Raw genomic sequence first — 23771 nt, 5'->3', positions numbered from 1 at the left:
AAGCACTAACAATGAGGCACGCAATGACTCAGGAAATTCGAGTTGTTTGTTTTCGTTTCTTTCCACTCCTAATCCAGCTAACGGGAGATAAATCCAGGGGCGGGACAGACTGCCTGCAAATTCAACTCGAAGTGCTGGCAATGCAAGGCGTGACACGGTAGTTTTCCTTCACAAGTGCTGGCAATGCAAGGCGTGGCTCGGGAGTTTTCCTTTACAAGTTCACCTCAAAGTGCTGGCAATGCAAGGCGTGACTCGAGTTTTCCTTCCCAAGTTCACCCCAAAGTGCTGGCAATGCAAGGCATGACTCGAGTTTTCCTTCCCAAGTTCACCTCAAAGTGCTGGCAATGCAAGGCGTGGCTCGGGAGTTTTCCTTTACAAGTTCACCTCAAAGTGCTGGCATTGGCAATGCAAGGCGTGACTGAAGTTTTCCTTTACAAGTTCACCTCAAAGTGCTGGCAATGCAAGGCGTAACTCGAGTTTTCCTTCCCAAGTTCACCCCAAAGTGCTGGCAATGCAAGGCGTGACTCGAGTTTTCCTCCACATGTTCAGCTCAAAGTGCTGGCAATGCAAGGCGGGACTCAGGAGTTTTCCTCCACATGTTCACCTCAAAGTGCTGGCAATGCAAGGCGTGACTCGGGAGCTTTCCTCCACAAGTTCATCTCAAAGTGCTGGCAATGCAAGGCGTGACTCGGGAGCTTTCCTCCACAAGTTCATCTCAAAGCGCTGGCAATGCAAGGCGTGACTCGGGAGTTAAAGTTTTCCTTCTCAAGTCCACTTCAATGTGCTGGCACTGCAAGGCATGTCTCAAGAGTTTTCCATCCATTGAGGGTTCTCTCCCCTCCTTATATGCTAAATGCTACTTTTTCTCAAAATGTGGTTTATTTTGGACAGTCCCCAAACAGAGCATTTCCAGAGTAAGCAAGTGAGTAAAAAAGCTACAGGCGCGTGTACATGCGCGCACACATAACACAAGCCAAAATGCTTTGCGATCCAACAACGCATACAATTATTATACAGGGAAATTCATTTCAGGTAGATGAAGTGGTGACCCACCTACAACTTCTGTGTCCAGGGATATATAGTTTGGGGAGGTCCTGATAAATGATCAGGGTATAGTATAAGGGTGGCAATACCTTGTTGCTGGGTGCCAGGTGTGGATCACAAAGGGGCATACTTGCTACTTATTCTAGATATATCATTATTTGTAGATCTGGCTTTAGCTCTTTTCATAAGATCTTGCCATACCAAACAAGCATTGGCATCGCCTTTGGGACATTATACGTGTTTAGACAGAGCTATTGGCTTAGTTAATGTCTATAAGCTGTGTTGTAGAGCATTATGAATGTTGTGCAGCATGTTGAAAAGTTATAATAAAAAAAGTGTTTTAACCATTTTTGTCCCCCTATATATAACCGAGAAAACATTATATACAACTGAACGACCTGAATAAAAAAAGAATTAATACAAAAAATGGGTTCTCTTTTTTTTGTCCATGCAATGCTAGCAACTTTTCCATGCCTGTTCTAATGCTTATTTGTTATAGTTTTTTTCTGTTATGGGGGGAGGGTACACACATAAACAATGGAAGGGTGGAGGTTGGGAAACAGTACCTCAATTACAATAGGAGCAGTGGAGGGACACTAGGGGAGAATCAACAGATACTAACAGGAGATACCAAGTCAGAACACTGGTGTGATGTACTGATCCTAAAGTTACACGGAAGAGTGGGACACAACAGACATTACAAATGGCTGAAAAACTCTCATCAGGCCACCAAGATGGCGGGGTATCGTCATTTGGGATACGGATGGTAGATCCAATCTTGCCCAACCCATCAGGTGATGGTGTAAAGATGGATTCAAAGGTAACCCTCTAGCCAAATGTATTTAATGTGGTGATGGTGATGTGCAACATGAAAGTGTGAAATAAAAATAACTACTGTAACAGAAAATATGTTTAATGAGCACTGTTACAGTGTTAAGATTAAAAATGACGCTACATAGTGTGAAAATATCACTATGTAAAGGCGTAGTGCAGAGTGGGCGACATGTTTCAGCTGAGGATAAATTGTATCCAGCTTTCTTCAGGACCGTGATGTTAAATACACTGCAAAAATCAGTGAAAACTAAACAGGAAACAAGCCAAATATCAAGACTGGAATAATCCTACCAGAACCTTGGATCCCCAATGTTGTCTGGTGGAAAAACAAGTAGATTATCCTCCCTGTGGAAGAAGTAATACACCAAATCTATGATATACACATGTGTTTACCAATCGTCACAATATAGCAAGTAGAACAAGTACAAAAAACACCACACAACAAATCAGAGCTATTAAGTCTCATTCTGTTCGTTTAGAGGCAAAAAAGTCCTCTTCAAATTACTAAGAAGTAGTTTATTATCATATTACAATGTACAATTTGGTACTCACCCAGCTTTGTGTGGGAAGTAACCCCACCTCACCCGGCACCCGCTCGGGAAAAATGAGGCCCCGCTCTGTTAAAAATATGGAAGAAGAGTAGAATATATCCCGTCGCAATAAGAATTAATTACGTTGTTTTTCACAACTTCCAGAACATTTTAAACAAAACTCAGTTGTTCCTAACAACGACACCCCTCTCCCTCAGGCCAACTGGCCAGAGAAACCTGCTCCAGATGAAAGATAGTAATTCAGCACACCCAGATGCCTAAAAAGAAAGGGGGCTTTAGGCTGTGAAAGCTCTAGTTAAAGATAGGGGTCACTCTCACAATTATACTGACAAGAGGAGTACTAGAAAAAGGCAGGAGTCAAAAGAAACCTCTCAAAGTAGCAGAAGAGCCCTTCAGTGCTTACCTCTCCGTCGGTACCTCGCGCCTGCTTCCAAGTGGGAGTGGAGGTACCGAACTGGAGCAAGCACGTCTATTTATATGGACAATGATTGTTATCAGCTGTGCGTAATTGGCACAATTGAATCGGCAAATTGCCAATGTCATATTGCGCATCCTCGGATAACACAGACACTACCTGTGGTCCTCCTCGAGGAGGGGGCCAACGGTTCTTAAAGAGAGGCGGCCGACAGAGAGGGGGCTTGCAGGTAATTACCCAGATCATTTTCATAATTCTACTCCATGGTGGCCTCCTGGTCCTTGGGGTTTTCAACCACCTCCATTCCCACAGCATATGAACCCATACTCTCAACATCCTCAGTTCTTTCCTGACCCGTCTTTTTTAGGGCGTGGCCGCGGACAGAACCGCGGCAAGAGAAGAGGACAACAAACTGTCCAGTGGCAGACAGATCCCACGTTTCCCAACACGCGGAGCAGGAAGGCTGCGCTACAGAGTACCAGAACAGAGGCGAGCGGAACCTAACGGTGAACCTTAGTTCGCGTGTTCTGACTCCCACTGAGCATTTTGTCCTAGAGAGAGGGCTTGGTTTTGTTCCAACGAATAAAGGCGATCCATTCCAAATGCGGATTGAACTTGAAAAAATTTTCAGGAAAGTACGCCTTCACTTCTTTTTCAAAGATAAAACTGTCCCTGATACGTCTGCTGATGATGGACCCGTCAATACGGGGTTACGCCCCAAATCCACTTTTACTCCCTTGGTTCATCAAGTTCCATCACAGGTTATCACTTTTGAGACTGCTGTCACACATGACATCATGAGGCTGCATGAGACAGTCCCTCACTGTTTTCATAATCTCTCTAATCGAGAAAAGATTGCCCTTACGAACTTGTCTAAGGATGCATCCATAATAATTAAACCAGCTGACAAGGGCGGCGCAACGGTTGTAATGGACATTGAACAGTACCGACAAGAGTGTCTCAGACACTTGGGTAATATCCAGAACTACCGACGTCTGTCAGAAGATCCGACAGGACGGTTACTGACAATCATTAGGACTTTGGTGGATGAAGGCAACACGGAAGGTTGGATAACACCTCAGGAGGCTAGGTTCCTGGTGGCAGACCATCCGGTGAAACCTGGTTTCTACTGCCTTCCCAAAATCCACAAAGCCACTAGACCACCGCCAGGACGCCCTATTATCTCAGGGATCGGGTCACTATTGGAGCCTCTCTCCACGTTTGTGGATTTCTTTCTCAGACCTTTGGTAAGAGAAATGCCGACATATCTACAGGACACAGCTGATGTCCTGAGATTGCTACCCGAATTGGAATTCGACGTCGAGACTGACCTTCTGGTCAGCTTCGACGTTGAGTCCCTTTACACGAGTATACCACAGGAGGAGACTTTAGAGACTGTCAGACAACTACTATCGTCACGAGACCTTGACAGTATTACTCCTGTGAGCTTCATCCTTGAATGTGCCAGAATTGCCATGACGGAGAATTTCTTCAAGTTTGAGGAACAGCTCTACTTACAGATCTCCGGAACATCTATGGGGAGTATTTTTGCCCCGAGCCTCGCCAATCTCTATGTTCATCAATTTGAACAAGAGCATGTTCTCAACCATAGCAACCCATTTTTACATCAGGTGTTGCTATGGAAGAGATACATTGATGATATTTTTGTGATATGGCGAGGCTCTATAAGTGAGGTGCAGTCATTCCATCAATGGCTTAACACCCAAAACCAATATCTTAAATTCACGTTTGAGTGCAGCAAGGAAAAGCTCTCCTTTCTGGATTTGTCAATCTTTCCAGAATCAGGGAGGCTCCATAGCGAGCTTTACACCAAACCTATGGCTAGGAATTCTCTTCTTGATTACAATAGCCATCACCCCCGGTCATTACAAGCTAATTTACCGGGGGGCCAATTTCTCCTTGTACGAAGAAACTGCTCTTCGAAGGAACTTTTTGACAAGCATGCTAGGACTTTGTCCAAACAACTACAGGATAGACAATATCCCAAACACACGGTCAGAAGGGCCTGGAAATGCGCGTCTAACAACAACCGGGAGGCACTCCTGGAAAGGAGACCGACCAAACCTGTATTAGAGAGATTAACTTTTGTGAGTACGTTCAATGTCCATTCTAACAATGTCCAGAAGACAATACGCAGACATTGGAACATTCTGAATATCCCAGATACCATCCTACCTTTACCGCTATTCTCCTTCAAGAGAGCGCCCAGTCTGCGGGACAGTCTGGTTCACACCAGACCCAGAATATCAGAGAGAGAGAGACCTGCCACTCTATGGGACCTTCCGCCAGTGCAGGGTCACTACCCATGTGGCTCCTGTAGTGTTTGCCCACAGACCATGAAAACTGACAAAATTGACCTAGGTATGGACAAACCCTGGCTCTTAAGGAAACATACAAATTGTAATTCGGAACGAGTTATATACATGGTAGTCAGTCCTTGTTCCTTAAGGTATATTGGGTACACTACCCGTAAAATCAAACTGAGGATCGGCGAGCACAAGAGCACGATTCGCTGCCAAAGACAATCAACACGTTTGACTTACCATTTCTTGACCCATAAACTACTTCTTAGTAATTTGAAGAGGACTTTTTTGCCTCTAAACGAACAGAATGAGACTTAATAGCTCTGATTTGTTGTGTGGTGTTTTTTGTACTTGTTCTACTTGCTATATTGTGACGATTGGTAAACACATGTGTATATCATAGATTTGGTGTATTACTTCTTCCACAGGGAGGATAATCTACTCGTTTTTCCACCAGACAACATTGGGGATCCAAGGTTCTGGTAGGATTATTCCAGTCTTGATATTTGGCTTGTTTCCTGTTTAGTTTTCACTGATTTTTGCAGTGTATTTAACATCACGGTCCTGAAGAAAGCTGGATACAATTTATCCTCAGCTGAAACATGTCGACCATTCTGCACTACTCCTTTACATAGTGATATTTTCACACTATGTAGCGTCATTTTTAATCTTAACACTGTAGCAGTGCTCATTAAACATATTTTCTGTTACAGTAGTTATTTTTATTTCACACTTTCACGTTGCACATCACCATCACCACATTAAATACATTTGGCTAGACGGTTACCTTTGAATCCATCTTTACACCATCACCTGATGGGTTGGGCAAGATGGGATCTACCATCCGTATCCCAAATGACGATACCCCGCCATCTTGGTGGCCTGATGGGAGTTTTTCAGCCATTTGTAATTTCTGTTGTGTCCCACTCTTCCGTGTAACTTTAGGATCAGTACATCACACCAGTGTTCTGACTTGGTATCTCCTGTTAGTATTTTTTGTGGTTACTAATGGGTTATGAGATATCCAGGTTATTAAACAAACCCTTAGACCCTCCCCTACCTCTTTTTCTTCAGAGAATCAACAGATACCAGATTCCAAGGGCAGAATGAGGTGATGCAAAGTGGTGCTGAGGTGGCAGTGAGCTGGGGCGGAGGTGATACTCAGGTGATCCTGAATGATACTGAGGTGATGCTGAAGTGGTGTTGTGCTGGTTCGGAGGTGATGCTGAATGATACTTAAAATATGCCATTGAGGACTATTCCATAGTCCAGCGCATAGAAAGTGACCATTTTCCTCAAACTATACGGATGAACATTGCAGTAACTCGGGCTGAAAAAATAACCTCCATAATGCAACAACCTGAGAAATTTAACCTCCGAAAAATAAGATGGAGGGGAGGGGAAACGAAAGACATCCAGGCCACAGCAAGTAACTTTATGACAAAACTCGGTCACCAAAAAGACGGAGAACATGTAAAAAACTGGGAAAACCTGGTAGAGGACCTGATCCAAAAGCACTCCGCTCCACCAGCGACACAAAGAGGAGCAAAAGTGCAGAGAGAACCTTGGTATAACAGCGACTTAAGACACTAAAAGAGAAAAATAGCCCGGGAGTAACGGATCCAATTGAGAAAGAAAACACAGGGAACCAAACCAAACTGTAACATCATTAGGAGTTTGAGAAAAAATAATCGGAAAAAGTTGTGGACGGCAAAGGACGTGTACAAAGAATCTATTTGGGTGAAACTCCTACTCGCAAGCAAAAGGCCAAATTCTCTGGACTTTTGGAGTATCATTAGCAACTTAAACAAAGGTGAAGTACTGCACCAGGAACCTTTATTTAAGGAAGGAACCACAGACAAACGAAAAGAACCAAGGAGCAACAATGGATACGGAACTAAGCAACCTAAAAGCTTCCCAAGTTAGTGAAACAAAACCCAAAGATTTGGAAAGCGAAAAAGGGGTTAACGAACAACCCACTCTGATTAGTCGCATCCACTTAAAAAAACGAATTCAAAAGCTCAAATCAAAGGGCGCCCCAGGACCAAACGGTCTCCCGACTGCAGTATTTAAGTTCAATGAGGACTTTTGGGCCGAACACCTAACAGCGCTGTTTAACCAAGTTTTCACACAAGGTCAAATGCCGGCATCTTGGAAAGGAAACACCATCCACCCGATTTACAAAAAAGGAGACTGAAGAAACCCGGGGAATTACAGGTTGATCTCTTTAATAGATGTGGAAGCAAAACTTTATGCCTCATGTCTCTTAGAGCAGATGCAAGAATGGGCAGAAAATAACAACTTAATTCCCAGTTTTCAAATTGGATTCAGACAAGGGATGGGGACAATAACAAATCTGACCATCCTGCCACTATTAACAGAGAACGCTGAAAAAAAGTACCAACGATTATACAGGTGCTTTGTCGACATGAAAGCAGCTTTCGACCGAGTGAGCCGGTCCAGACTATGGGGAAAGCTAAAAGAGTGGTGGTTGCCCCACAGTCTGTTAAACGCAATAATCGGTTTGCACAGTGACACATGGGCAAGGGTAAAACAAGGACAAGGGTCCAGTTTAACATCTAAAATCGAAACCCAGGAAGGCCTAAAACAACGTTGTGTTTTAGCCCCCAGTCTATTCAACTTATATCTGGCAGACATGGGTAGAAATTTAGAAAAAATCGAGAGTCACGCCCGAAACTGGGAAACGTCTCATTTCCAATTCTGCAGTATGTAGACGACATTGTCCTATTAAGTAAAACGCCAATAGGCTTACAACGCTTAATAAATATACGCTACTATACTATTTAGCCCATGAAAATCTGGAATTGAACAAAGAAAAAACAAAAGTGCTCCGGTTAGTGGAGCAAAAGAAAATCAAATTTAAATGGGCAATTAACGAGTCAGTGCTAGAAGAACAGGAATCTTACAAGTACCTAGGCGTAATTCTCGGACAAGGTCACTCAAACAAGGAGCACACCTTGGCAATAAAAGCGAAGTCACAAACACTAATTTACGCGTATAGGCAATTACAACTAAAAATGGCCGGCCCGAATTACACTCATCTCCTAAATGTAATGGCCGCTCAAATCTTACCAACACTGTCATATGGCCTAGTTACGTGGCTTTGAAGGGAGGCGAAAATACTAAACGAATTACAAAATAAAATATACAAGGCAGTGTTTAAACTGCCACAATCAGCCTCTCCAGCACAAGTCCGCCTTGAATTTGGCCTACAAAATCAGAAATTTTGGTCAATTACAAGCTTTGTTAAACTATGTCACAAACTCCACTCAGCCCCAACTGAGTCAATGGACAATATCTGCTGGAAAGAAATAAAATATCAGGAAAGCCAGCCTCCCACAAACTCATGGGGAAGTTATTTGAGTACCTGTCTCTCCGAACTGGAACTATTAGAAGAATGGAAAAAAGAAACAGACCAAGGATATTTTAGTAAAGTAGCTAAAGGTGCAGGAAAAAGGAAATCATTGCTAGAGGATGAAAAAACACTAACTAAAAGACGACATGCATGGACAGTAATCTCCTCCTACAATCAACAAAAACCACAGGAATATTTAGTTACCCATTTTAGTCAACATTTAAAAAAGATTTATATTGACTACCGAATGGGTCAGCACTACTCTAAGGACTTAAGACCATCTTGGAAATATCAAAAAGAAAGTCCCCACTGCAGACTGTGTGGATACCATAACGAAACTGTAATGCACCTGTTATGGGTATGCCCGGCACTCATGGCTTTAAGAAGACAGCTCTTACGAGAGATCTTTATTACTCTGAACATATATTCATGTCGGCAAGCAGTAATAAGCTGGCTGGAAGGTACTTCTTCCATCCTGGCCTTCCGTGGACTTAAATTCAAGATTGAGGTAAAAAAACGGCTACAAGAAACTTAACGGAAAAAACATAGTCAATGCTGAGCACAAGGGTCTGTCCGTGGCTGGAAGAACATTGAGGCACATATAATTCCATTAAATCTTTGACCAAGAACTTGAACTTAAAAACGTACAGTACCGGGGGAAACTAAGAAAGGCTTTAAAAACTGTATAGGGAAATTTAACAATGAATGAATATTTTTACAGCATCTAATTTTTTACTTTTTATCTGAATGAAGATTGCAACGATTTTTATTAATCATGCAATAAAAACTGAACTGAACTGAACTGATACTCAGGTGGTACTGAGTGATGCTGAGGTGGTGCTGAGTGATGCTATGGTGATGAGTCATGTTGAGGTGGTTGCGCTGAACTGGTGCTAAGGTGGTGCTAAGTGATGCTGAATTGGTTATGCGCCGAGGTGGTGCTGCACTGATGCTGAAGTGGTGCTGCATTGGTTCTGAATTGCTGCTGAGGTGGGGCTGTGAAGGTGCTGAGGTGGGGCTACGCAGGTGCTCAGCTGCGCTGATGTGGGGGTGGTGCTGCATTAATGCAGAGATGATGCTGTGCTGATAATGAGGTGGTGCTGCACTGCAGCTGAGGTAGTGCTGTGCTGATGCTAAGTTAGTGCTGCACTGGTGGTGGTGGTGCACTGATGAGGAGGTGGTACTGTGCTGATGCTAAGATGCTGCTGTGCTAATGTGATGCTCAGGTGGTGCTGTGGTGGTGCTCAGGTGGTGCTGAGTGATGCTGAGGTGGTGCTGAGTGACACTTTGGTGGTGCAGTGCTGGTTTTCAAGTGGTGCTAAGTAATATGGAGATGGTGCTAAGGTGGTGCTGTGTTAATGCTGAAGTGGTGCTGCATTGGTGATTAGTTGCTGCTGAGGTGGTGCTGCATGGGTGCTGAGTGGTGCTGTGCTAATTCCGTGGTGGGGCTGAGCTGGTGCTGCATTGATGCTATGCTGATGCTGGGGTGGTGCTGCACTGTTGCTGAAGTGCTGCCAAGTGATACTGTGGTGGTGGTGTGCTTGTGCAACGTGGTGCTCAGATGGTGCTGAGGGATACTGAGGTGGTGTCGAGTGATACTGAGGTGGTGCCGAGTAATGCTGCGGTGGTGCCGAGTGATGCTGAGGTGCTGCCGAGTGATACTAAGGTGGTGCCGAGGGATACTGAGGTGGATCAGAGTGATACCTAGGTGGTGCAGAGTAATGCTGAGGTGGTGCTGAGTAATGCTGAGGTGGTGCTGAGTAATGCTGAGGTGGTGCCGAGTGATGCTGAGGTGGTGCCGAGTAATGCTGAGGTGGTGACGAGTGATGCTGAGGTGGTGCCGAAGGATGCTGAGGTGATGCCGAGGGATGCTGGGGTGGTGCCGAGTGATGCTGGGGTGGTGCCGATTGATGCTGGGGTGGTGCCGACTGATGCTGGGATGGTGCCGAGTGGTTATGGGGTGGTGCGAGTGATGCTGAGGTGGTGCTGCGCTGGTGCTGAGTTGGTGCTGTGTTAATTCCGTGGTGATCTGAGTTAGTGCAACATTGATGCTATGCTGATGCTGGGGTGGTGCTGAAGTGGTGCCGAATGATACTGAGGTGGTGGTGTGCTTGTGGAAGGTGATACCGAGGTGGTGCCGCGTGATGCTGGGGTGGTGCCGCGTGATGCTGGGGTGGTGCAGAATCATGCTGGGATGGTGCCGAGTGATGCTGAGGTGGTGCTGTGCTGGTGCTGAGTTGGTGGTGTTTTAAGTCCGTGGTGGACTGAGTTGGTGCAACATCGATGCTATGCTGATGCTGGGGTGGTGCTGAAGTGTTGCTGAGTGATACTGGGGTGGTGGTGTGCTTGTGCAAGGTGATACCAAGGTGGTGCCGAGTGATGCTGAGGTGGTGCCGCTTGAGGCTGCTGGGGTGGTGCAGAGTGATGGTGGGGTGGTGCAGAGTGATGCTGGGGTGGTGCAGAGTGATGCTGTGGTGATGCTGAGGGGGTGCTGAGCACTGCTTTGGGGATATTCAGGTGATGCTGTGCTGGTGATGCTTTGGGGCTCTGTTGTGGCTGAGGTAAGGCTGTGCTGATGCTGTGGTGGGGCTGCGCTGGTGCTGAGTTGGTGCTGCTGCGGAGGTGGTGCACTAATGTGGAGGTAGTGCTCTGCTGGGGTGTTAGTGTTGAGTGATGCTTAGGTAGTGCTGCGCTGGTCCTGAGGTGGTGCTGAGTGATGCTGTGGTGGCACTGAGCGATGCTGTACTGTACAGATGCTGAGGTGGTGGTGCTGCACCACTGCTGAGGTACTGCAGTGGTGCTGCACTGGTGCAGAGGTGGTGTTGAGGTGGTGTGCTGGTGGGGAGGTGGTCTGTGCTGGTGCTGCGCTTGGTCTGAGTGATACTGAGGTGGTGCTGTGCTTCTGTTGGCAATGTTAGAGTGCAGTTGCATGCAGTGGCTTTGCATAGATGACTGGCTTGAAGGCAACTCATAAAAACTGTGGAGCTATGCAAAGAAGTTATTTTCTTCCATGATATACCATCACAAGCTTAACAGAAAAGTGAAAAAGGCCTTTACATAATTGCAATGCACCATGCAAAGTGTTTCATTTTTCAAAGTCATAAAATGTTTTGCCTTTGGAGCACTCCCCACATACTTAAATATGCATTTTCTCCCTTTTATGGCTATCCTGCATCACAGCTACGCTGCTCTCTTACCTTGCACTATTAAAAGGGAAAGTGTGAAACTCAGCAAATGGCAGAGAACAGTTAATTTGTTTGAGAAGGGAGATCTTATTAGACATGTCTACCTCTGTCATTTTATATATGCAGATTACATTTGGTTCATGCATAAAGTATAAGCATTTTGATCTGTATGTCATTGAGTAGGGTCCTAGTGCATCATGGGTTACCCAAACAATTGCTACAACTTTCTACACCATCATAAATGTTGCTTTGGGTGTGTTTAAAATTAACCTTTTTAGGTCTCACCCAGTGCAGCGCGCATGCGCTGGACTAGGAGATGACCTCTTGAAATCACTCCAGCTTCTCAGCAAACCCGTACATGTGGCTTTTTTTTGCACACATTGTATTGCCCATTGCGTGTGGCCCTCAACACGCAATTGGCCAAAGGCCGGTGCATGTCCCACCTTTCTCAGTAAATGTTTCCTCCTACGGCTTACAGCTGTGGGGAGCGAGCAGGGTGCCATCTGTTCCGGGTAATATTACAAAGCTTCCCCAGCCACCTGGGCGCGCTTGTTATTTATTCTTCTTTGGACAACTAGTTGTGTAACAGCACCACCTACCGCCGCAATTCTCTGGTCGCGCCTAGCTGATTCACTCACGCAAGGGCAACTTTCAGGAAATGACGTGTGCCTTTCGCTCCCGCTTTTATCGTGGTAATATGTTACAATAATTACTTTGAAAAACATTCTTGCTGCTTTTCAACTATTATTTGCACCACACAAGTTCTCGGGTTAACACCACATTGCCACTTGTCGTATTAGGCCCCCTCCCTCCCATTGCATCAAGGAAATATGGGTTTGGTTTTGATTCAAAAACGTTTATTAGCTATTATGCTGAACATTACAAAGACAAACTATAACCAGGAAGGAAAAACTGTTTAAAAGACAACAAAGGGCAGCATTAACAAACTCCTGAGACACCATGAGTATGCAACACTGTAGGTGTAGTAAACATACTTAAATTTTGACAAGCCACAAACCACCAGGAAGTTGTAAGCATGTAAATGCAGGCTGTTTAAGAACCTACTGAACTCTGGGAGTTGTTGTCCTGGTTGCTTCCTTTGGATTACCACACCCGAATACGGTAACTTGTAAAAAGAAAAGACCAGTCCCGGAGCTTCACGTCCGTGGTTACTCTGAGGCATCAGGCCACCTTACATTTACAGAGGTAAAAGAGATACAGAGTTAGACAGACATACTTTGCATCGAGCGCAGACAAGCTTCCCTTGTTTCTGGGCTAATCTCGCTGAAACTCCTGCACACCCCGCCCTCCCTCTTGAACTTTCGAGCAGCATCTTCAAAGGCCCCTTCGCAGTCCACTGGCAGCAGAGACCCTTTGAAGCCAGTCATGCTCCCGGCCGGCGACGAGCAGGACCGGACTGGGAACAGAAACCAGCCCTGGCAAACTGCTCAGCTGCCCCTCCCTCCCCTCGGTGAGGGGGGAGTGCAGTCGAGCAGTTTGCGAGGGCCGATTTCGTTACAGGGGGCCGATAGCGGCCTACCGGGGAAATACCCGGTGCCCGCTATGGCCAATCCGGCCCTGCCGACGAGCCTGCAGAGCGGCCAGTCAGCCCAGCCTTTGTTCCTTCAGAACCACACTCTCCACAGGTTCCCAAAGCAGGACAAGGCGCCTTGAGGACAGGCACACACAGCTGTCCTCTTGTCAGTCAAAGTGAATAGCCTTTCTTTTGGACACGTCCTTCTCCCTTATAAGGTCCCAAAGGAGAGACCTATTGGCTATGCCATTGCTTATTTTGTAAGGAAACGCAACGTTTTTGTTTGATCCTTTACATCTTGGCAAAAATAACCAAGTAATTCTTTCTTTATCGAGTAACAATAAAGATCAGCAAATGTGGCTTTCTATTCCCAACCAATAACTAATCAATTTAGGAAGATTTTAGTCCTGGTGGGAAGCTTCACAACAAGTGCTTTACAGCAGTCCAGACAATGTTTACATACCAAAAAAACACACATATGCAGGTCGTGGCGGGGAGAGCAATCTTTACAGCTATGCTAACATTCTCTTTAATATGGCATAGCTATCTTTCTAAACACAACTACGAAGTAATCAATCGTTTGTCACTCCAAACTTCTTGTCGGACCCATCTTGCTTTAAAAAAAAACAAAGGTGTAAGAGACTTTGAATCAGCTTACATGCTAAAGTAGCCTAAAGGCTTAAAAATGAACATTTTACCTTTCAAGCCATCTGCAGTAACGTTGTTTTTTCCACCCAAGGAACACCAAATTAGAGTAAGGGAATCTGGAGTGGTGAGAAAGGGTTAAATAGTCTGTAACTGTGTTAAGAAAGGAGACAACCATGCCTGACCAAAGAGAGAATTAACATTTCCATAAAGATCTCTATCATTGCTGTGACTGGAATACATGGAGGTTGTTTGCATGTGGAGTTTAAGTGATGTGTGCACCCTATTGAAAACAAAGAAACCCTTCAAACCTAAATAAGAAATTGAATAGAAAGCCAAGCTGCCTTCTCAACAACAAATACGCACAGAAAAACAGTCAACTTTCACAAATACATTTTTAAAACGCAGTAACAGCTCTTCAAGTAAGGAAGGGCTGTGAAAAAGTCATGGATGAGGAAAACAATGTACCGACGCATCGGAAGGCGAGGGTGCGGAGGGCACGGTGGGTTAACCCTTTCTTTCAGCACAGGAAGCACTGGCACCTGTGTGAGACGGCAGAGCACGGGACTCTTTAAAGAACCCATCTTGTCCCCGAGGAGAACGCACTAAAATGTTATTACGGTGGCTCTCAGCCGGCCCCTTCTAAAAACCGGGACATGTGCTGATGTTCAGTAAAAGTGTCGGGACTCTGGGACAGTGCTTGTAAAACCGGGACCGTCCTGGCAAATCTCGGAAGTCTGGTACCCATATCTGTGCAACATGAGGGGCAGTTATGCTGTCTGAGACCCGAGCCCGTTTCACTTAGGTAACATGAGGAGCACTTCTGTTCTCTGCCACATAAGCTTGTTTCAGTTGTGTAACACGAGGGTCACTTCTGTTCTCTACGAGTTTAGCTTGTTTCAGTTGTGTAACACGATGGGCACTTCTGATCTCTGCGACTTTAGCTTGTTTCACTTGTGTAACACGAGGGGCACTTCTGTTCTCTGCGACTTAAGCTTGTTTCAGTTGTGTAACACGAGGATCCCTTCTGTTCTCTGCGACTTAAGCTTGTTTCAGTTGTGTAACACGAGGGGCACTTTGGTTCTCTGCGACTTTAGCTTGTTTCAGTTGTGTAACACGAGGGTTCACTCTGCTGTCTGAAGCCGAAGTCCATGTCACTAATGTAACACGAGGTGCGCTTCTGCTGTCACTTAAGCTTGTTTCAATTGTGTAACACGAGGGATCACTCTGCTGTTTGAATCCCGAGTCCGTGTCTCTAATGTAACACCGCACGAGGGGCGCTTCCGCTATCACTTAAGCTTGTTTCAATTGTGTAACACGAGGGATCACACTGCTGTCTGAGGTCCGAGTCCATGACTCTAATGTAACACAAGGGGCGCTTCTGCTGTCACTTAAGCTTGTTTTAATTGTGTAACACGAGGGATCACTCTGCATGTGTTTGCGAGAGGTCCGTGTATTGTAATAACAAGCACTCAAGAGGAGTTGTGCGGCGGTCACAGGGAGACAAGGGGGAGTGGTGCAGGGAAGACAAGGAGGCACTGCAGCTGCCGCCCTGCGCGCCGCTGCTCACTCCTGCGGCAAAATGCAGTGGGGGTGAACCTTTCAGAAGAGGTGGGACATGCACCCACCTTTAGCCATTTGCAGGCTTTGCTTCAAAACGTAGGGCTGGGCGTAGTGCCACTACGCACACTATGCGTAGTGAAAAAATGTGGAAAACGGGGGCGCGTCCTGGGGGTCCGTGTGCCCTGGACAGGGGTCCCTCGTGCCTGGGCAGACTCCCTGATCTCCCCGGCCTGGTTGGAGCCCGGGAGCCCTGCAGCCACGGAGCCCTGCAGCCCGAGCCCTGCAGTCCCCGAGCCCTGCAGTCCCCGAGCCCTGGAGCCCCGGAGCCCCAGAGCCCCGGAGCCCTGCAGCCCGAGCCCTGCAGTCCCCGAGCCCTGGAGCCCCGGAGCCCTGCAGTCCCGAAGCCCCGCATGCCCGAAGCCCCCCCCGCAGAGGCTCGGAGCCGGCAGATTGGCGTCATTTCGGTCCCGGCCATCTGGTCGCCCCTCTCGCCTCGGCCATCTGGTCGCGACCAATGCTTTCCTATAGGGCGACCAGATGGCCGGGCTTCCCTGGAAGTCCCGATGAGGTGCCATTTGCCTCCCGGATCCCAGGCAGGGCTCCAGGAGGTAGGGCACGTTTGCGCCCTGGGTCCCCTCTGTCACCTTTAGTGCACAGATTACAAGAAAGGGGGGTAATTTTCCTCCGGATTACTAGGGACAATGGTATGCCCGGACACCCTCCCAGGATAGCGGTGCACTGCCAGGGACCAGATGGGCTGTGTTCCCGGGCAACACCTCCCAGGCGTCCGGGGCTCCCTCCTCCGGCCCGCGGCGTGGGAAAGTACCCCGGAAGGGCTCCATGGGTCCTGGGCCCTGCAACCCCGGAGCCCTGCAGCCCCCGAGCCCTGGAGTCCTGCAGCCCCCGAGCCCCGAGCCCTGGTTCCCTGGAGCCCTGGAGCCCTGGAGCCCTGGAGCCCTGCAGCCCCCGGAGCCCTCCCGCGGAGGCTCGGGGCAGGCAGATTGGCATCATTTTGGTCCCGGACATCTGGTCGCCTCTCTCCCCTCGGCCATCTGGTCATCCGCCATGCTTTCCTACGGGGCAACCAGATGGCCGGGCTTCCCTGGAAGTCCCGATGAGGTGCCATTCGCCTCCCAGATCCCAGCCAGGGCTCCAGGAGGTCGGGCACGTTCGCGCCTAGGGTCCCCCGAGCCTTGCGGTGCGCACTTGTTCCCAGAAAGAGGGGTAGCCTTCCTCCGGATTACTAGGGACAAGGTACTCTGTGACCCCTCTTGGGCTGGCGGATCCCTGCCGGGGACCAGATGGGCTGTGTTCCCGGGCAACACCTCCCAGGCGTCCAGGGCTCCCTCCTCCGGCCAGCGGCGTGGGAAAGTACCCGGGAAGGGCTCCATGGGTACTGGGCCCAGCAACCCTGCAACCCCGGAGCCCCGCAGCTCCCGAGCCCTGAAGTCCTGGTGCCCTGCAGCCCTGGAGCCCTGGAGCCCTGGAGCCCTGGAGCCCTGGAGCCCTGGAGCCCTGGAGCCCTGGAGCCCTGCAGCCCTGCAGCCCTGGAAGGGCAGACGGGAACCCTCCCGCGGAGGCTCGGGGCAGGCAGGCAGACTGGTGTCATTTCGGTCCCGGTCATCTGGTTGCCCCTCTCGCCTCGGCCATCTGGTCTCGCCCAATGCTTTCCTATGGGGCGACCAGATGGACAGGTTCCCCTGGAAGTCCCGATGAGGTGCCTTTCGCCTCCCAGATCCCAGCCAGGGCTCCAGGAGGTCGGGCACGTTCGCGCCTAGGGTCCCCCGAGCCTTGCGGTGCGCACTTGTTCCCAGAAAGAGGGGTAGCCTTCCTCCGGATTACTAGGGACAAGGTCCTCTGGGACCCTTGTCGGCCTAGCGGTCATCAGCCGGCAGATAGGCGGGCCAGGATGCCGCCCCAGACCTGGGTCCGTCCCTGGGACTGCAGCGTGGCCCGGGTGCCTGGGACGGGGTGCAGAGGGCCCGGGGAAGGCTTCCCCTGCGCCCCCGGGCCCTGGGAGCCACGGCTGGGTCCAGTGGCCGCGCCGGGCCCCGGGTCGGGTGCTAGGGCCCTTGGCCCTGTCCCCCGGCTTGCCACACTGCCAAAAGCCCGGGACGGGGTTCCGTGGTGCCCGGGGAGCCTCCCCGTGCTTGACCGGGTTCAGGAGCTCCGTCCGGGGCCCCTGAGGGCCCCGGGGACTGTGGCCTCCCCACCCGGGGCTCTGTCCTGGGTCCTGCCGCGTGGCAGGGTGCCCGGGACGGTGTCCGGCAGGCCCGGGGAAGGCTTCCCCTGCGCCTCCAGGCCTGGGAGCCCCGGCTGGATCCAAGGGCCACGGCGGGCCCCGAGTCGGGTGCTCGGGCCCTGGGCCCTGTCCCCCGGCCTGCTGCACTGCCAAGGGCCCGGGCCCGGGTCGGGGTTCCGTTGTGCCCGGGCAGGCCTCCCCTCCCCCTGCTTGTCAAAGTGCCTGGGGGCCCCGGGTCGGAGGGCCTGTCGGGGCCCCTGGGAGCCTCCATGGCTGGGGCCCAGCTGGGGCCCTGGGCCTCCGGTCGGCCATGCCGCGGAGCACGCTGACTCCTTCGTTGGGGCACAGGGTGTCCTCTTTCGTGCCCGGCCATCGGATCCCTTCGGCCATCTGGTCGCCTGCTATGCTTTCCTATAGGGCGACCAGATGACCGAACTTCCCTGGAAGTCCCGATGAGGTGCCATTCGCCTCCCGGATCCCAGCCAGGGCTCCAGGAGGTCGGGCTTGTTCGTGCCTTGGGTCCCCTATGTCCCCTCGGGTGCACGGATTAAAAGAAAGGGGGGTAATGTTCCTCCGGATTACTAGGGAGAGGGTTAGTCAGACCTCCAGAGATTCTGAATCAGGGGAAGGCAGCCCTGGGGCCTGCCCGCTGGGGCCCCCAGGGTCCTGGGGACACTCCTGCCTTTCAGCCCCTTGCCGATGGTCCTTTTCCTCCGAGTTTGAGGTGGATGGTGTCCCGGGGCCCGCCTGCCAGTGGCCCCCAGGGGCCCGGGGACGCTCCTGCCTCTCAGCCCCTTGCTGATGGTCCTTTTTCTCCGAGTTTGATCAGGCACAGAGCTCCGAGTTTGATCAGGCACAGACCTCCATGAGGTCCGGCCATGCTGAGAGGGGGGAGGCGTCCCGGGGCCCGCCCGCCAGGGGCCCCCAGGGGCCCGGGGACGCTTCTGCCTCTCAGCCCCTTGCCGATGGTTGTTTTTCTCCGAGTTCGATGGTTGTTTTTTCTCCGAGTTTGATCAGGCAGACTTCCATAAGGTCTGGCCATGCTGAGAGGGGGAAGGCATCCCGGGGCCCGACCGCCAGGGGCCCCCAGGGGCCCGGGGATGCTCCTGCCTCTCAGCCCCTTGCTGATGGTCCTCTTTCTCCGAGTTTGATCAGGCACAGACCTCCGAGTTTGATCAGGCACAGACCTCCGTGAGGTCCGGCCATGCTGAGAGGGGGAAGGCGTCCCGGGGCCCGCCCGCCAGGGGCCCCCAGGGGCCCGGGGACGCTTCTGCCTCTCGGCCCCTTGCCGATGGTTGTTTTTCTCCGAGTTCGATGGTCGTTTTTCTCCGAGTTTGATCAGGCAGACTTCCATAAGGTCTGGCCATGCTGAGAGGGGAAGGCATCCCGGGGCCCGACCGCCAGGGGCCCCCAGGGGCCCGGGGATGCTCCTGCCTCTCAGCCCCTTGCTGATGGTCCTTTTTCTCCGAGTTTGATCAGGCACAGACCTCCGTGAGGTCCGGCCATGCTGAGAGGGGGAAGGTGTCCCGGGGCCCGCCCGCCAGGGTCCCCCAGGGGCCCGGGGACGCTTCTGCCTCTCGGCCCCTTGCCGATGGTTGTTTTTCTCCGAGTTCGATGGTCGTTTTTCTCCGAGTTTGATCAGGCATACTTCCATAAGGTCTGGCCATGCTGAGAGGGGGAAGGCATCCCGGGGCCCGACCGCCAGGGGCCCCCAGGGGCCCGGGGATGCTCCTGCCTCTCAGCCCCTTGCTGATGGTCCTTTTTCTCCGAGTTTGATCAGGCACAGACCTCCGTGAGGTCCGGCCATGCTGAGAGGGGGAAGGTGTCCCGGGGCCCGCCCGCCAGGGTCCCCCAGGGGCCCGGGACGCTTCTGCCTCTCGGCCCCTTGCCGATGGTTGTTTTTCTCCGAGTTCGATGGTCGTTTTTCTCCGAGTTTGATCAGGCAGACTTCCATAAGGTCTGGCCATGCTGAGAGGGGGAAGGCATCCCGGGCCCGACCGCCAGGGGCCCCCAGGGGCCCGGGGATGCTCCTGCCTCTCAGCCCCTTGCTGATGGTCCTTTTTCTCCGAGTTTGATCAGGCACAGGACTCCGAGTTTGATCAGGCACAGACCTCCGTGAGGTCCGGCCATGCTGAGTGGGGGAAGGCATCCCGGGGCCCGCCCGCCAGGGGCCCCCAGGGGCCCGGGGATGCTCCTGCCTCTCAGCCCCTTGCTGATGGTCCTTTTTCTCCGAGTTTGATCAGGCACAGACCTCCGTGAGGTCCGGCCATGCTGAGAGGGGGAAGGTGTCCCGGGGCCCGCCCGCCAGGGGCCCCCAGGGGCCCGGGGATGCTCCTGCCTCTCAGCCCCTTGCCGATGGTCCTTTTTCTCCGAGTTTGATCAGGCACAGACCTCCGTGAGGTCCGGCCATGCTGAGAGGGGGAAGGTGTCCCGGGGCCCGCCCGCCAGGGGCTCCCAGGGGCCCGGGGACGCTTCTGCCTCTCGGCCCCTTGCCGATGGTTGTTTTTCTCCGAGTTCGATGGTCGTTTTTCTCCGAGTTTGATCAGGCAGACTTCCATAAGGTCTGGCCATGCTGAGAGGGGGAAGGCATCCCAGGGCCCGACTGCCAGGGGCCCCCAGGGGCCCGGGGATGCTCCTGCCTCTCAGCCCCTTGCTGATGGTCCTTTTTCTCCGAGTTTGATCAGGCACAGACCTCAGAGTTTGATCAGGCACAGACCTCCGTGAGGTCCGGCCATGCTGAGAGGGGGAAGGCGTCCCGGGGCCCGCCCGCCAGGGGCCCCCAGGGGCCCGGTGACGCTTCTGCCTCTCGGCCTCTTGCCGATGGTTGTTTTTCTCCGAGTTCGAGGGTCGTTTTTCTCCGAGTTTGATCAGGCAGACTTCTAAAGGTCTGGCCATGCTGAGAGGGGAAAGGCATCCCGGGGCCTGACCGCCAGGGGCCCCCAGGGGCCCGGGGACGCTCCTGCCTCTCAGCCCCTTTGCTGATGGTCCTTTTTCTCCGAGTTTGATCAGGCACAGACCTCCGTGAGGTCCGGCCATGCTGAGAGGGGGAAGGCATCCCGGGGCCCGACCGCCAGGGGCCCCCAGGGGCCCGGGGATGCTCCTGCCTCTCAGCCCCTTTTCTGATGGTCCTTTTTCTCCGAGTTTGATCAGGCACAGACCTCCGTGAGGTCCGGCCATGCTGAGAGGGGGAAGGCGTCCTGGGGCCCCGACCGCCAGGGGCCCCCAGGGGCCCGGGGACGCTTCTGCCTCTCGGGCCCTTGCCGATGGTTGTTTTTCTCTGGATTACTAGCGGAAAGGGTATGCCCGGATACCCTCCCAGGGCTGCGGTCCCCTGCCGGGGACCAGATGGGCTGTGGCCTGGAGCCCTGCGTGGGCAGGCAGGAGCACGACCGCAAGGGAAGGCCTCGGGACGGGCAGATGGGGAGTCCTTTCGGTCCCGGGCATCTGGTCGACCCTCTCCCCTCGGCCATCTGGTCGCCCGCAATGCTTTCCCTGGAAGTCCCGATGAGGTGCCATTCGCCCCCCCCCCGGATCCCAGCCAGGGCTCCAGGAAGTCGGGCACGTTCGCGCCTAGGGTCCCCTGAGCCTCGCGGTGCGCACTTGTTCCCAGAAAGAGGGGTAGCCTTCCTCCGGATTACTATGGACAAGGTCCTCTGGGACCCCTCACGGCCTAGTGGTAAGCTGGCAGCTGGACGGGCCAGGATGCTGCCCTGGCCCCGGTTCCATCCCTGGGCCTGCCGCGTGGCAGGAAGCCCTGGATGTGGTGCGGGAGGGCCCAGGGAGGCGTCCCCTGCACCTCCGGGCTCCCGGCTGGGGCCAGGGGCCCGGCCAGGGGCCCCGGCTCTGGGCCCCGTCCCCCGGCCTCCCCCTTGCCTGAGGACCCCGGGGAGGGCGGCCTCCCCACCCCGGGCTCCGTCCTGGGTCCTGCCGCGGGGCAGTGTGCCCGGGGAGGCTCCCCCTGCGCCTCTGGGCTCGGGAGCCCCGGCTGGGTCCAGTCCGGGCCCCGGGTCGAGGTGCCCCGGCCCTGGGGCCTGTCTCCCAGCCTGCCGCACTGCCCAAGGCCTGGGGAGCCTCCCTTGCTCGGCTGGGTTCAGGAGCCCTGTCTGGGCATCTGGTGGTCTGGTCCCCCTCGGCCATCTGGTCGCCCGGGCCCCCTCGGGCATCTGGTCGCCCGGTCCCCCTCGGGCATCTGGTCGCCCGGATCCCCTCGGCCATCTGGTCGCCCTGATCGCTTCGGCCATCTGGTCCCCCGCAATGCTTTCCAATGGGGCGACCAGATGGCCGGACTTCCCTGGAAGTCCCTATGAGGTGCCATTTGCCTCCCGGATCCCAGCGAGGGCTCCAGGAGGTCGGGTACTTTCGCGCCATGGGTCCCCTCTGTCACCTCGTGTGCACGGATTACAAGAAAGGGGGGTAATTTTCCTCCGGATTACTAGGGAGGGGGTCAGTCAGACCTCCGTGTGGTCTGGCTATTCTGAATCAGGGGAAGGCAGGACCCGGGCCTGCCCGCCGGGGGCCCCAGGAGCCTGGGTACGCACCTGCCTCTCAGCCCCGTTGCTGATGGGCCTTTTTCTCTGAGTTTGCTCAGGCAGGCCCCCCCGCGAGGTCTGGCCATGCTGAGACGGGGCCAGGCAGCACCCGGGCCCGCCTCGCAGGGCCCCCATGGGCCCGGGTACGCACCTGCCTCTCGGCCCCTTCCCGATGGTCCCTTTTGTTAAGAGCCAACGGTGCAGTCTGACTCCCAGAGGGGAAGCCTTGAACGGGGCGCCCGGGCCGTCTTGCTGCGCGGGCGGCAGGATGGACGGCGTCGCCTTCCTCCCGCCTCTCCTGCTCCGGCAGGTGGGTGAACGTTTTGGAAAAGTTGCCTGTGACTCTTGGCGGTGGATCACTCGGCTCGCGCGTCGATGAAGAACGCAGCTAGCTGCGAGAATTAGTGTGAATTGCAGGACACATTGATCATTGACACTTCGAACGCACCTTGCGGCCCCGGGTTCCTCCCGGGGCTACGCCTGTCTGAGGGTCGCTCGATCGTCAATCGCCCTGGGGCTTCCCCGGGACGCGGCTGGGGCCGTCGCAGGGTTAGCTCCGCTTCCCCTTCGTCCCCCCACAAGTTCAGACCCCCCGATCGCTCGTGGCAGGGTCCCTCGCCGGGTCCTGCCGCGGAGGTACGCCACCGGCGCGTCTGGCCCCCGTGAAAGGGGCCAGGCGACCGGTCCACCCCGGGACCCGTCCCGGGGCGCCTGGCTGCGTGCCGCGCGAGGCTGTCTGTGGTGTCCCACCGGCTGCCTGCGCGCGCGCGCGCCTTGGGCGCCCACCTCCGCGGCCGGCTTCCCGGGGAGGGCGAAACCCGATCCGATCCGTGGGAAAAAGGGAGCGCGGTCTGCCGGGGTTTACGCCGGGCCCCCCTGCTCCGGCAGGGTCCCGGCCTCCCCCCGGCAAACCCCCTTTGACGCTCCGGCGTCATGCTTCCGACTACGACCTCAGATCAGACGTGGCGACCCGCTGAATTTAAGCATATTACTAAGCGGAGGAAAAGAAACTAACCAGGATTCCCCCAGTAACGGTGAGTGAAGAGGGAAGAGCCCAGCGCCGAATCCCCGCCCGGCGGCGGGCGCGGGAAATGTGGCGTACAGAAGACCGACTCCCTGGCGTCGCTCAGGGGGCCCAAGTCCTTCTGATTGAGGCTCACCCCGCGGACGGTGTTAGGCCGGTAGAGGCCCCCGGCGCGCCGGGATCGGGTCTTCTCGGAGTCGGGTTGCTTGGGAATGCAGCCCAAAGCGGGTGGTAAACTCCATCTAAGGCTAAATACGGGCGCGAGACCGATAGCCAACAAGTACCATAAGGGAAAGTTGAAAAGAACTTTGAAGAGAGAGTTCAAGAGGGCGTTAAATCGTCGAGAGGTAAACGGGTGGGGTCCGTGCAGTCCGCCCGTCCCCTGTCCCTCTGCGAGGCGGAACCCAAGTTCACCCGGCACGGACACCGAAATGGCAGTGCATCCCCGGGCTGGTACCGTAACCCTCCCCGCAAAAGGCCCTTGCGCCGGCTGGGCCCTCCCCGC

General features: G+C 53.2%; 1 non-coding gene across 1 annotated transcript; it reads left to right on the top strand.

Annotated features, from left to right (window-relative positions):
* Positions 1 to 22582: 22582 nt before the first annotated feature.
* LOC144786513 (5.8S ribosomal RNA) lies at positions 22583 to 22736 on the top strand. The gene has a single exon (XR_013602237.1). It is a non-coding gene; the product is annotated as a 5.8S ribosomal RNA (ribosomal RNA).
* The last annotated feature ends 1035 nt before the right edge of the window (positions 22737 to 23771 follow it).

The sequence above is a fragment of the Lissotriton helveticus genome, chromosome 10 (genome assembly GCF_964261635.1).
Source record: "Lissotriton helveticus chromosome 10, aLisHel1.1, whole genome shotgun sequence".
NCBI classification, from domain to species: Eukaryota; Metazoa; Chordata; class Amphibia; order Caudata; family Salamandridae; genus Lissotriton; species Lissotriton helveticus.
The sequence above is the reverse complement of the archived record's forward strand: the minus strand, read 5'-3'. Positions and strand labels throughout refer to the sequence as shown.